General features: G+C 53.3%; 1 protein-coding gene across 2 annotated transcripts in view; it reads right to left on the bottom strand.

The window, feature by feature from the left end:
• Positions 1 to 11,717, bottom strand: part of ZMAT4 (zinc finger matrin-type 4) — a 69,206-nt gene extending 57,489 nt beyond the window's left edge. For both annotated transcript variants that reach the window (XM_030034708.2, XM_030034709.2), the window contains exon 1: positions 11,592 to 11,717. The gene's annotated coding sequence lies outside the window, so the exon portion shown is untranslated. The remainder of the gene's footprint in view (positions 1 to 11,591) is intronic.
• Between the last annotated feature and the right edge of the window lie 2,629 nt (positions 11,718 to 14,346).

Below are 14,346 nucleotides of genomic sequence, written 5' to 3'. Positions count from 1 at the left end.
TCCACGAGCGCAATTCTCCTTCTGCTTTTCTCGCCTTCAGAAAGGAGTGCTCCGGGCGCTGGAGACCACAACAGGCTCCCAGCACGGAGAGCACCGCCGGCTACCAAGAAAAAAGAGCCGCTCATCAGAGCAGCACCGGACTGCCAGCTTTCCCCAGGGAAGAACATCAAGGAGCAGCCAGGATGGGACGCCCCGTCCCACAGTGACAACTGCACCCTGCGCAGCCCACCCTGAGCCTGGTGCAAGGGGCCGAATTCACAGCCGCAGGATCTGGGGTCTCCGCCGGTACCAGCACCTGAATTTGCTTGCTCTCCCTCTGCAGAGGTGGGACAGGGCCCTCGCCAGTGAGCGACGTAACGGAGCCCAGATGATCCTGCATCCCAGAGGTGATGCTGGCAGTGTCCCTACCCATGAAAAGCTCGCTACGAGCCACACCTTCAGAAGATGCGTGTGCTATTTTCAGTTTTTCCTGTTCTCCTGCCAAACCAAGAGATGCTCCACATCCCTCCAGCTGTGCTGCACATCTGCCGCCTCTGCCACGCTTCACCTTGCCTGCAATCCTCCTTTGGTTTGGGGTTTATCTGCCATCTCCCTACTCCCTCCCTTCCTGAAATCCTCCCCAGAGTCAATTTGCTTCAGTACTGCATTCAGCCTTTGATGCATTTTGACACGCTTTATTGGAGCCTTGAAAATCAGAACAAGATTGTGTATGGCATGAGCTGGGGAGCAGGAGAGATCCTGCACGTGTCTGCTGCATGTGTCAAAACACAGAGGAGAGGCTGCAGAGAGCAACACGGAGGAGACGGAGCCTCAGTGCAGGCGAGCCTCAACCCGAGCATCCCAAACGCCCAACTTCGCGCTACTTAACAGGACTAAGAAAGGGACGCTCAGACAGCAACAGTGTCCTCTCAACGGACGGAGACGATGCTTTTGAAAGGAGCCTCGCAGCTCTCACGCCGTGGAGGGGAGAGTGCGCTGGGAGAGCGCTGCCCTGCTCCACGCAAGGGGCGAGAAACGGCCCGTGGGACCCCGAGAGCGGGCGCAGGGAAAGAGGGACCGGTTGCACGCTCCTCTGCGTGGGATTCAGCCACAGGAGCAGGATCTCACCAGGGATGTCTTGCTGAATTCCACAGAGACTCATGAGCAGGGCGGGAGGGGAGCTGCCAGATGTTCCCACCTCCTCACAGGCATCACCGAGGTACCGTTTATAAATAGCAAAACCAAGGAAGAAATAAAAAAAAAAAAAAAATGATCAACGTGTTAGGAAAAACAGTGCTTTCTGGCCAGAGAGAAGCCACGAGGGGCAGATGACGCCTTCCAGACAGAAAAGCAGCAAGGCCAAGGCTCCAGGTGCGCGCGGTGCTCTGCATCCCTTGACCAGCACCGCGCCACGCAGCACGGCACCCGCTTGGCACAAGAGCAAACGCCAGAGACGCGAGCTTATGCATGGCAGTAAAATCCAGCTGGTGCCTTTTTGACCTACTGCCTGTCTGAGATTGGAACAAAGGGCAGAGCCGAGGAAATTACAGGCGCGTAGATTTAGAGAGCAAAGGAAAGACCTGTTTGTGCAGCAGAGAACAAGCCCTCCCTGCCACAAATTGCCTCAGGGGTGATGAAGGAAGGATGCTGCCAAGTTTAAAGGGAGCTACACTGCAATTTTGAGAGTGGCAGCATCCCTTCCCTACAAATTCACGTATCCGGTTATACACATGCATTTTCCTAATTATTCACACTACATCGTGCAGCAGGATTTAATTGCAAACATGTGCTGACTTGAGTAAAAATATATTTTAAAAAGGAAATTGATATATTGTGACTGCTTTAATAAAGTTTGTAGGAACTGAACGAAGAGCAATCACATTTCGTGCCTCAGGGCATCAATTCTGCATCCTGCACGCTTCAAGGACGGGGCTCCGGCACTCGCTCCAGCGCGGCTGGGTGGCACGGCTTGGCCCCTTAGCAGCAGGGACAGCCCAGAAACCTCCTAAAAGAAGGGGCTAAAACAGACCCATGCAGGCTTCGGCAGAGGCTGCACTCTGAGATGGAGGGGTTGATGAAGTCCGATGGCAGAGGGGACTCGCTTGTACCGAGATGCGGAGAGCTGGAACAGGCAAGAACCAGGTACCCTGGCCTGGGATGTCTCTGCCGCTGGCACCTCCCTGCAGAATCAGATTCCCCTCCACTAAACCCCGGCCAAGCCCAACCTGGGGAAGAAGCCTGGTCTGACACAGCCTGGCACGAAGCCTTGGCACCCATCCTTTCCCTCCTGTCGCCTCCCCTTTTAAATCCTCCCACTGCTCCCCCCTCCGCACTTCTTCCCACCCCTACCCCCCAGGGACGCATTTTTGGCAGCTCTCGCCATGTCCCCAGCCACAAGCTCCAGGGACCCACGTTCCCCAAAGACCCCGCACCCCTCCGGAGACCCGCATCCCCCCCCAGGGACCCCGGCAAGCGTCGGGGCGTCGCGGGGCCGGGAGGACGGGGTACAGCGAGGCGCCTTGCAGGCTCCCATGCTGCGGAGCCAGGGTTACCATGTGATGCTCATGGGTTGCTATGGAAACGGTGGTTTCTCACAAAAAGAGGCATAAATAGTCTCCAAGGCTCCCCGGAGCCCGGTCCACGCTGCCAGGCTGCGGGCACCCCGAAAGTCGGGGGGTTGCTGCTGCCCTGCTCCGGTCCCTGCCCTGCGGGTCGGTGCCAGGGCTGAGCCGCAGCAGGAGCCGACGCGGGGGGAGAAGGCGGCGAGCGGCTCCCGCCCAGCCTTTCTCCGCAATTACAATCAGGACGCCACATTTATTTTTGGATAAGCAGGACCTACTTTTTTCCTGTGGCTCCCTAATAACGTACAAAACAGGAGGAAGCGAGTCAAGCTGAATCCCGTGCCTGCAGCTCGTAGCCTCTGGTACTTTGCATAATCAGGGCTTGTCATTCCCCATCAGCTTCAGCTCAGAAACCCAAGAGGCAAAGCCATGTAAGGTGGCAACGAGCTTAGAAGAAGTCTTCAGAGAACAGATCTGTCCATCGCTGATGGGAGATTATTTTAATACTGGATTCCTTGATAAAAGCCTGTATGCTGGCCTAGGTGGCTAAGCTAAAGCACCTCTTACCAAAACCAGGTGCAGCCTCAACAGCACTAACCCCAAACCAGTTTAACGTCACTGCTTGCTTGCTGACAGCACTAAAAGCTCCCTGCCCAGCAAAGGTTAACGAAGTTAGCGACAGCAGAAGCAGAGATGCTGCCGGTTATCCTCACCGCCACCCGAGCTCCCGATATTTGCCAGCTGGAGCTGCCTCACCGAGTGCCACCCGGTGAGGATTTATAGGAGTCCAGGTCTCCCTGAGGCAGCCAAGCAGCGTTGGCCAGGAACCCTCCTTACTTGTAATGATTGATGGACTCTGTTCCCTTCAGCTACAGCTCCCCTGCTATAGCAGAGCTTTTTGTAGTCAATGAAATGATTTAGAAACAAGACACCAGGAATGCAAATGCTTTGTGTCTAAGTCCCCTAGTTAGCATGGAGCAGCTAAACCCCTGGCCTAATTTAATTGCACATCCAAATTCCACATCCTTTAAAGGGTATCAGCAGATTTCGTTAAATTTCTTCATATTATCGTGTAATCTGTCAATTAGTTTTGTGTGCAACAGCAAACAACAAGGAGCTTTGTCTTAAGTAAAACATAAAACATTTACATCCCTCCTACAGCCTTTTCTTTGCCCATCATCGATTTAAAAAAGAAAAAACACAACCCTTCTTTTGTTTGCATTCATTCTCTTCTAAGAAGCAGGAGCATCTCCCATGCTTATCCACATGGAGCAGAAACATGCTGGACTTTTATGTCATACCTGTCTTGTATTTAGGAGCATTTCAGCAAGCCACTTGGATAATTTATGCTTCATTTTCCCCTCTGGAAAAAAAAAAACCAAAACCAAACACAACACTATTCTGTCCCTTACCAACAGATGAGCAATGAGAAATGGTTCATCAATGCCCATTGTAGTGCTCCAGCTTCGCGTGTGAAAAGGTCTCCAGAAACGCAAACTAGTCTATTTTTGTCAGTGAGAAATTAGACTGCCATTGCAGAAGGGCTGGAGTCGGGCACGGTCCAGGCTGGGCACCGGCTGCTCCTTTCAGAGACCGGCTCTGACTCTTGGGCTTGGAAAAGGGCTTGGAAAGGTCTCCCTCTCTCTGCATAGTCCGGGGACTCCTATTCCTACAGTATTTATTAGGCAACCCCTGTGGTACCGAGAAGCAATAGAAAGGCATTAAAACAAGTTAACATGTTTCATACAACATCGGTTTTCAAAGTGGGGCTTGTAAGTTATCCTTCAGTCCTGGCCACCAGCCTTCCCTTCTGGCTAGAGAGGAAACGAGGCTGAAAAATGCTTTTCGTCTGTTCTGCAAAACCAAAAAAATCCCTGTGTTTTGGGTAGGGGCAGGAAAATACCTTTGCATCACGCGCACACAGATCCAAAACTTCTGAAAAGGCGCAGACTTCTCCAAAAAAGCAGACCGAAGAGACATCTCAGCTATACCACCCACTAGAAGCAAAGAGGTCTAGACCTGGCAGTAGAGGATTTTGAGAAACAGGAAAGCATCCACCAGGTAACACCAAATTGCCAAAGTAAAGCATCACCTGGTACGATCAGAGCCAGATGAGAATGAAATGCTCATTAAAACAGGACTTATTCCTGAAAAGACTGAATGTAATGGGGTTCACCATGATCTGCATCAACTGGCAGAGATGATACGAAACAGCCCCACGACCTCCTCAGCACAAACAGCGACAGAGCTCGCTCTGCAACCATAACAGAGCTTGGTAATTTGAAAAAGCCTGAAATACAAACCAGCCTGCATTGCAGAAGGAGACTGTGAAACTCCTGAAGAGTTCCATAAATACAAATTAGCGAAGATAACTGTAGACAGCACTGAAAACTCGGCTCCATCCTGCTTTGCAATGTCATTTCTTGCCCGGTGTTGGAGCCGCACGCTACAAATCAGCTCCTCGCGTCCCTCTGTCTTGACGCCCCGTCCCCACACGTGGGGGATCCCCCGTGAACCCCCAGTCTGCGCCGGGAGGAGCCAGGGCCCCCAGGAGCAGGCGAGGGCAGCACCGCAGATGGCGGGGGGGGCACAGCCCGGCGCCTCTTCACCTCAGCACGGCAAGCTGAAATTGCAGTAAAAACGTCTGACAATTAAAGAGAGAAAATAACAGGTCCCCGCACTCTGCGTGGCTCCCATCCCTGCCAGGCTCCTGTGAACTACAGCCGCGTGCTTGAAAATTAGACGGATTAATTATTGCTACAATTAGTAGTATCGTGAAGCATCTCTGGTGGCAGGAAGTAATATTGTCATAAACTTGTATCATCGCTCAATATTTTCAAATGAGCAGTTGGATCCACAGTTATCATCTCGATGCTTTCACCAGTGACATTGTAGGATGGAAAGCACAAAATTAATTAGCTTTTAGTTCAAGTCAGGCTAAACTCTCTCTCTCTCTGCCACATGCCGTCGCTGAAGCCAGGACTCTGTAAAGCTCCAAGAGGCGGTAAGCGTGGATGTGGAAGACACCAGCGTCCTGCGATGCACGGTTATGGCTGAGAGCAGGCGAAAACGCTCCCGGCGTTCAGCCTGGCTCTGACTGCGGGGACACAAGCGCCACTCGTGAGCACCGCGCGTAGCCTGCCGTGATTCCCAGCGTGGCCGTGGCAGGAGCCGGGGCTGCAGAGAACCATGCCGGATCCGCGGCCACTCCGCTGTGGTGAGACCCAACTGCAGAGCCAGCTCAGCCACCCGACACGCCGGGGGCACGTGCATGCACACACGAACATTTCGACTTTTTTTTTTTTTTTTTTTTTTTTTGGCATGGTGGGAAGGTAAAATCCTGCTAATCGTTCCATTCTCCCGCTTGCTCACCAAGAGCGCGTGGGCGCGTCCACGGGCCCCAGAGCCTTTCAAGGCACGGGCGAGATGGGCAGCACCTCCACGCCGCGATCTGGATCGAAGCCCGGGGCTGGGGGTGGCCGCGCTGCACCCGCGCCGTGCCAGCCTGAACACCTTAGCTGTGCACAGAGACCACGCAAGTTTCTGCCTTTCTCGCTAATGCCATCAGCTCACGTGTGCTTATTATATTTCAAATAATAGAGGAGCTTGCACGGCATCCCATACAACAGGGAGTTTAACCAATTAATTTAAGGCTTCAAAAGCAGCGGGTGTTCGATTCCACCCTGTTCCTGAGGTTTCCAACAAGCCACTCTGGGTGCTGCAGATCCAGCGCTCAGAGCTTTTCCCTTTTTCTTTATGTAATTTTGAAACCAGTATGTGCCTCGTTTGCAGTTAGCTGCTGGGTGTCATGTCTGTGGCTGTATCCTTCAAGACAGCTTTAAATACCAATGTCTCACTTTGCCACCAAGTCCACCCACTGTTTTTAAGCGGCTGGATCAAATTTAGGAGCAGTTTTAAGGTCACAGCACACTTCCCCGCGTCTCCTAGCGTCGATACGGCTTTTTGAGAGGCACGTGCGCAGCTCCATCACACCCAGCTCATGGGCAGTCAGGGCCTTGTTCGGGTACCCTGTGCGATACCCCAGCAAGTAACATGTATATGATATATAAGCAAGTAGATCAGAGGGGGAGACAGGTGACACCTCAAGTGCAGAGGTTGACCTACCGGAAAGGTTTATTTATACTCTCCCACCTTGTGGATTTGTTTCACCAACAAACGTGAACTGGCAAGAAGCAGGTCCGAGCTTAACTACATCTTCTACCCCATATCCCCTTTAACAAGGCAAAATAAATATATTTCTGCTTTGGAATTAAGAGGAGCGATACTCTTCTTCCCTGTTGCTTTCCAAATGAAGCTCCCGAAAGCCATTTTTGAAGCTTCCTGGTTGCATTTCCAAACCTGCTCCCCCTCTGTGCTCTGGAGAAATGGATTAAACGAGCCCTTTGAAGTGCTGCTGCTCGCGAGCCACTCCGGGACGAGCTCGGCTCAGCTTTTTGTCACACGCTGGAAGGAGGACAGCAACCCCTACTCGCCTTCCGATCTCCCTCTCATCCCACAGGTGCCGAGGGGACACGGGGCTGGAGCCAACGCACACCCCGAGGTGGGACGGGGTGCTCTCCCACCGCCTCCCTCCGAAAGCGATGCCCAGCTCGAGAGCAAGCCCCTCGCAGCCGGTGCGAGCCCTCTCCCCCCTGCCTCATCCCCGTCCTCCGCTCAAGCACATCTGCCCGGCACGGGGGCAGCATCCCACAAGCCGTCCCATCCTCCCGGGTGCCCGGCAATGGTGCACGGCCAGTGACCGCCTGCGCGGGTCCCTGCGGTTAGCACCTTACAGGCTGGACCCTTGACTTGGTATCACCAGATTTGCAGCATCTTGCAAAAACTCCCAGGACCAAACCTTGCACATACGGGCAAAACGCCGTCACGGGGCAAATGCTGCGCCACACGCGTGAATTCCCCCGCGCAGGGAGCCTGACAGCCAACGCAGGCTAAGCCACCAGCATCTCCTGCCAGCACGTTAAAGGCCTAAAACCTGTCAAGCATTGCACAACAGGCAAGTTTTAATATTGAGAATATTCATCTCCAGCCATTTCTAGTTAATGGAACAAAGCAAACTGTCGAGAAAAATGGGAACATTACAGTAAAAACAACAACAAATTAAACTCTAATGCAATTAGAGAGCAATTAGGGATCTATCCTCTGGGAGCATTTCGGAACTCTTGGTCTTTCTCAAAAATCTGATCTCTCTGCAACTTTCTTTCTTTCTAATTAATAAATGAAGAAGCGAATGGCATGGCTCCCCCCACAGTCCCCTGCAAAATGCCATCTCCTGCTCTGCAGGAGCAGAAGGTGGTGGCAGGTAGAAGCGTTCACACCTCTGAGCTGAGGAGAAATGCAGCTGTCAGCAGAACAAGGTGCAAATGCAGGGAGAACAGAAATCGTCGCCTCTGTCTGTTGCAAGGTGACCAGAAATGCAAAGACCCAAATGCTCTTGTGCAAGAGCCAGGCTGAGCCGGCAGGAGCAGACAGCGGAGCATGAGCGACCCTGGAAAACACTTTGTTTTCCTATACACAGCTCCCACAAAAGCCACAGCCCAGAAAAATACATATTTAATTCCTCTTGACTTTTTAAACTTACCCACGCATATATGCCTATAGATAAGCACCCACTTAACCAAAATGCTCAAGTACGCTGCAGAACGGAGCAGAATGCCCTTTGGGCATCGGTCTCTGCTGCGTCCTGGGCAGGGCACAAGGAGCCTTCAGCAGCCCAGGGTGGTCCGGGTGCCCCACGACCTGCGCACTGCCTGGGCTCGCCTCTCCGCCGCCCCAGCAAGTCTGGAAAGGAGCGTTTGGCACGTCCTTCCCTGGAGGGCAGGGGACATTGAGTGCGGTGCCAACAAAGCGCCCAAGAAATCGCAGAGCTGAAACAAAGGGGCAAAGATGCACCATCCCATTAAGCCAGTGCCTCTCCTCTCTCATCCACAAGCTGCCTGAAGGTCACAGCTGCAAAACCGACAGAGCAAAGCCTGGCTCCCTTAAACCTTCCTTCAGGGGATGCAAACACAGTAAATGCTCTCTGCAGAGGAGAGGATGGCATGGCGTGGAGGAAAGCCTTCCTCCTCATCTCCTGAAGCTGCTGCTATTCCTGGGGGCAGCCCCGTCTGCACTATGCAACTCCAGTACTCGTCAGCGAGGGGTGTTTTTCACACTTTGTAAGGAATAATAAAGCTTCCATATGTCCTGCTACCTGCCCGGCAGCTGTCAGGGAGATGACCCCCTATGTGTTCAGCTGTGTAATGGAGAGAGGTGGGAGCCTTGACCTTCATCTGTTTCTGTACCCAAATCCACCCTTGGGAACACCAGTAGCCCCATTTTGGCCTAGAAATTGGCCCAGTTCTGATCTCTCAAACCAGTTCTGGATCTCAAGTCGCACCTCTTTCCTTGGGAGCTTAACCCAGATAAAGCGAGACACCCAGATCTGACAGTGCCCGGGCCACCCAGTGCAAGGAGCAGCCAGGAGCAGCCCCAGGAGCCCTGACCTTGCCTGGCCATCTCAGACCTTGCAGCGATTTCCGAGGGTCTTCTGGGAGCCCTCCCGACTCTTAAGAACACCTTGCAGTGAAAAAGGGGCTGATTAAAGACCCAGGGATCTGAAAAAGATGCCAACTTTTGGTCAAAAGTTGCTTCTTGCAAAGGAATAACTCTCAAAAAATCCCCAATGTTATTGTCTACATTTGATCACTGATGGGGGGGGTGAGGGCTGTTTGCTGGTGGCCTTGGGGATTTTTTCCTCCTCCCAACAGCAAAACCCCTGCAGGGAGGGATGATAAATCCATAGCTGGACCAGAGCTGGCCATCAGCATTCCCAGGTAAATCTCTGGGCATGAAGAGGGGGACTCAGGTGGTGCAGTGCCATACACCGAGCCATAAATCCCCCAGAGAGAGAAAGCTGGGCTGCTCACTGGGAACAAGGTGCTAAGTCAGCACGGATCAACCGGCTGCACCAATTCCTTTCCAAACTGGAAGCAGCAAATAAACCAGAACCAGGCAAATACCAGCAAAACGTCACCATACCTAGACAACACATTTTCAAGAAGGGCTAGTCAGCAATGCTGTGAACAGCTAGGGAGGCCTGCCAGGGGTGTAGTATATGCTCTACAGCACACCTGGGAAAGTGGAAACGCAGCAGCACTCAATTTCCTCTGGGCTTTTCAGCACAGGAGAGGGCAGAGCAGGGCAGAAAAGCCTGAGGGAGGAAGGCTGGATGCGGGAGGAAAGTTAAGACAGTGCAACTCAGAGCCAAGTGAAGTGACTTCTGAAACGTGCCCACTCAAGTCAGCCAGGTACACACAGAAGTGGGGTGCAAACCGCTATGTACGGACAAGGATTAATTATTTGGAGTGACTCAGAAGTGACTAAGAATGAACAGATAAAATCAATTGGGAGAGGTGGAAATCAAGCCAAATTTTGGAACAGTCCCCCCCCCAGGATGCAGCCAGAAGGCAGGATCCTCCCCAGGGAAAGCGATTCAGGAGGTGCCAGAGCAGGTGCAGGAGCACTGGGATTAGGAGGTTTATAATCGACAGGTCTACTCTGCTCTGGGAGTAATAAAGGATTCCTGCCCTCCTGCTTCTGATAAAATTGGGGGGAAAGACCCGTTTTCACTCTAGAGAGCTCCTGTACTGCCCCTCCCTCCTGTCCCTTCCTACAGTAGATGAGTCACCGTCTGGAACCTTTATCAAAATACCTCTTACAAAATTGTTTATCAAGACCCTCCCATTCCCCACCTCACAGCAGAGTGCAAGGAGAAGTGGCAGGGGATGCTCCAGGTCACTGTCCCTTTCCTGTGGAATGACGAGAGCCCCAAAGCTGAAACTCCTCTGCCCTGCATCCCCCCCTTCCAAGCTGCCCCTCTCCAGCAGCATCGCCCTGCTCCCCTGGGCTCACCTCTTACATTTCAGAGCCAGTTGTTTGTGTTTTGCAGATGGATTGCACGTGCTCATGCGAGAGCCAACGGCACAATCTCATGCAGAAAATGTAAACCGGCGATTTTTAACCGTCTCCTCAAGGCTTTGCAAACCTTTTTCTTCACCCAGTGCTGCACGCTAAGGTCACTTCAACATCAGAGGAGGGCAAAAGGAGAGCGTGGCTGTCCTTTGGGCAGCCGTCGGAGCATGTTTAACATCAGGAACCGAGGGGGCACTGCCCAGGTCTGGTATCACTAATCAACGGATACAGATCGCCAGCAATTCAGACGGCTCGAGGGCCGGTTACTGGAGATCTTTCACGCAGCCCAAACCAGCAGTCACCTCGCTCATGCTGCATAAGGGACAGCTTTTGCTTGGGCTCTCGGACCCACGGACAGCTCCGGCGCAACACGTGGGGCCAGCCAGCCCCACGGAGATGCACGGCCCGATCCCCCCTTCGCCGGCACCGTGCGGCCGCACAGGCTGGCGGCCGACTTCCCACCCGTGCTGCGGGCAGGGGGGTCAGGGCTGTCCCCGGGGACGGCAGCCCCCAGCCCCCTGCGCTCAGCTGCCTCCCTGGAAACCTGCTTTTCCTCTCTAAGCGGTGCCCACTTGGGAAGTTCTCCAAACTTCCCAAGCAACAGAGAGAATAGGGCCGTTTTCCCGCATCTGCGGACACCCATGCTCGCACCCCGCAGCCCTAGGACCGCCCCCCACCAGCCCCACACTGGGCTGTGGGGGTGCCTGCGTTCTGGAAGAGCACCCTGAGTTCCCACCGACCGGCTGGGAAAAGACCCCTTATAACGCGGGGCCGGACCCCCTCGCCCAGCGCCTGCCACGGGTCGTGGCGGGGGGGGGGGGGACAGAAACGCGGCCGGCACAGGCACCAGCCCCCCCCGCCGCGGGCTGGACCCCCCATCACGGGCTCCCCCTCCACAGCGGCCCTCAAACCCTCTCCGGCAGCCGATCCCAGCGAGCGGCACGGATTCCCCCTCCCGCTGCTCCCCCCCCCCGCAAACGCTATCCTTAACAGCTCCCCATTTCCCGATAAACTTTCCTCCAACTCTAATCAACAGATTCAAGCAACAAGCGACAAGCCCTGCCGGGGATGCGTTGGTACCTTCGTGCCGGAGCTGCTCCAGCGATGCTGCCGGAGCAGGCGCACGCCGGAGCTGCGAGCAGGGTTCTCCTCTCCCCACGCAGCTCTTCCAGCAGCCCAGGCCAACTGTGCTGGGAAGGCGCTGGGCGATGCTCCGCTGGAGCTCCAGCTCCACCCCTAGCAGCAACGATTGGCTCCGCCGCGCTCTGCAAGGCTGCACCGGCTCCAGCAACCTCCCTCCGCATCCAGCTCCTACTATCGTATCGGCAAGAGCTTCTCCAGGACCGATTCCCACGGCCGGAGAAAGGCCCTGGGCTTTGGGCAGGCTCGGCAGGTCAGGGAAAGGCAGAGCTGGCCGATGCAGAGCCTAAAGCAGAGCACCTGAAACGGTGTGAAAATACACGGATGGGTAAATCTGGTTTGCAGGGCAGAGGCTGCCAAGGGTATCGCAGGCTCCAGGGGAAACGTGTTTATTTCCCGATTCATACTTTTGCAGGTGACGCGCTTATTTTAATACCTTTGGGTTTAGGGAGCGAGCACGCCTCGCGCTGCAGGCGCCCGCCACGTGCCGCGCCGAGGGACGGTGGGAGGCAAGCCCCCCCATGGGGATGAAGGGCAGGGACAGCTTTCTCAAAGCAGTGGCCAGAGGAGAGCAGATACCAAAGGGAATGGGACGGGTTCATCTTCAGCCAAAGGATAGTCACAGCCTCCCTTGGGCAGGACTGATGGGACACAGAAGTCAACCATAGAATCACAGAATCATTTAGGTTGGAAAAGAGCTTCAAGATCGAGTCCAACCGTCAACCGTGCCCACTAAACCATGTTCTGAAGTGCCTTGTCTATGCGCTTTTTGAATACCTCCAGGGACGGCGACTCAACCACTTCCCTGGGCAGCCTGTTCCAATGCCTGACAACCCTTTCAGTAAAGAAATTTTTCCCAACATCCAACCTAAACCTCCCCTGCTGCAACTTGAGGCCGTTTCCTCTTGTCCTATCTCCAGCCACCTGACAGAAGAGGCCAGCACCCACCTCGCTACAACCCCCTTTCAGGTTGGAACAAGCACCCAAGGCCAGGGGCAGAGCAGAGGAGGGCAAGGCAATAAACAGGGAAAGGAGCAATCAGGGGGATGCAGACCCCTGCAAGCCACACGCGATGAGAAGACAATCCCTAATACAGCACCACGCACACATGCCCAGGAGTCTGTAATACACAGCCAGGCTTAAACCAAACCAATCTCCCCAGTCTGAAATCCAGTAAGAGCTGAATCTAGAAAGAAAGTTGACTTTCCTTATTGTATCCTCCAGGCAAAGCCACTTCAGAGTTCAGACTGAAAGGTCTGAAAACCAGGGTGTAGACAAGCACAATCCCATACAGTTCCCCTCTGCTGACGCAAAACTTCAGAGGCAATGTCATCTCACTACCCTCCTTTCTGCTTATAACGAAGTAAGGAGGGCGAGGACCAGCTTGGCACCGTGGAGGGTTTCTGTCCCAGCTTTGCTGAACTGGCAGGCACCTCAGCTGCCAGCCCATGAGCCTTACTCCTTGCAGGTTAGTTAAGAAATGGGGACACGATGGAGCAGAGGGAGGTTGCGCTCCAAGCCTTGTGGGGTGACATTTCCAACCTGCGATGCATACGCAAACAACGAGAAAAGCAGTTAATCTGGGTCTGCTTCACCTCCCTCTGTTCCCATAATGTCTCTCAGCAGGGATGAGGGTGCTGGGTGTCTGCAGGGGAGGGGAGATGTCTCAAAGGTCTTTGCAGCTCAAGGCAATAGGGGCTTGCACCCTGGAGGAACTGGGGGATACTCGTCTTGCACGCCGAGATGTGGAAAGGCTCCTTTATGTCTTCACTTCCAAAGCCAGGTAAACCAAGCACGCTTCATTCCCCTTCTGAACATTTGGCCGATCAAAGCGATTACAGGCCTCCCGCTTCTCTCACGAAAGAGCTCTGCTGTCTAGGTATCACTTTGCCAGAGCCCGATAAAAATGCTGTATCTTAAGCGATGCGCCTTATTGGAAAGCATATGTTGCATACATAACAGAGTAATAGCAAAATCTGACTGGTACCCTGGGCAAGAGGTCTCCAGGCACTTACAGATTAGCTACGGCTGATGGTCGCTAAGGGGGTGTGCCTGGAGTACCTTTAAGAAGTGAGTCTATTTAGTTGGATTTGCGTCTGTTAAATATACCTTGCAGTCTCAGGGATTTTGTTTGTGCAAAGTAGCTGGCTGAGCCACACTGCTGCACTTTTGCTATCGGGTATCTGGAGCCTCACCTAGGTGGTGAAATGGACTTTAAATCAGCCTCTATCACAAAAACGTTAGAAAGAAAAGAAAAGACTTCACCAGCAATTTTTCCATTTCCAGCTTAATCTTCTTGACAGCAGTTTTACAAACTATCTGAGCTGTGATGCTTCATGTTCCTGCTTGGGTCTGTAGCTGTAAAAAAAACAACTGCTAAGGAGCATTTAAGCCATGCATCTAAGCCTCCAAAATTGACACAAACTCCTTAGAGCTGCCACCTGGAGCCTCAGATACTTCAGTGCTGAGAAGGGCAGATCAGACAATATTTGCAATGATGCAGCTGCCATCCAGGGAAGAGATATTTCTTAAATCTCTTCCTCACTTTTTTTTTAGGATTATATATTTCCCAGGAGCATCCCATGCTCCCTCGTAATGGCAGCATCAGCACAAGAAATGTTGGAAATAACTTACAAATGAATAAATCCTTTAAAATTTTTCAAGGTGCACACTCTCACCATCTAGCACACTCACC

Source organism: Aquila chrysaetos, chromosome 13 (assembly GCF_900496995.4).
Source record: "Aquila chrysaetos chrysaetos chromosome 13, bAquChr1.4, whole genome shotgun sequence".
NCBI classification, from domain to species: domain Eukaryota; kingdom Metazoa; phylum Chordata; class Aves; order Accipitriformes; family Accipitridae; genus Aquila; species Aquila chrysaetos.
The sequence above is the reverse complement of the archived record's forward strand: the minus strand, read 5'-3'. Positions and strand labels throughout refer to the sequence as shown.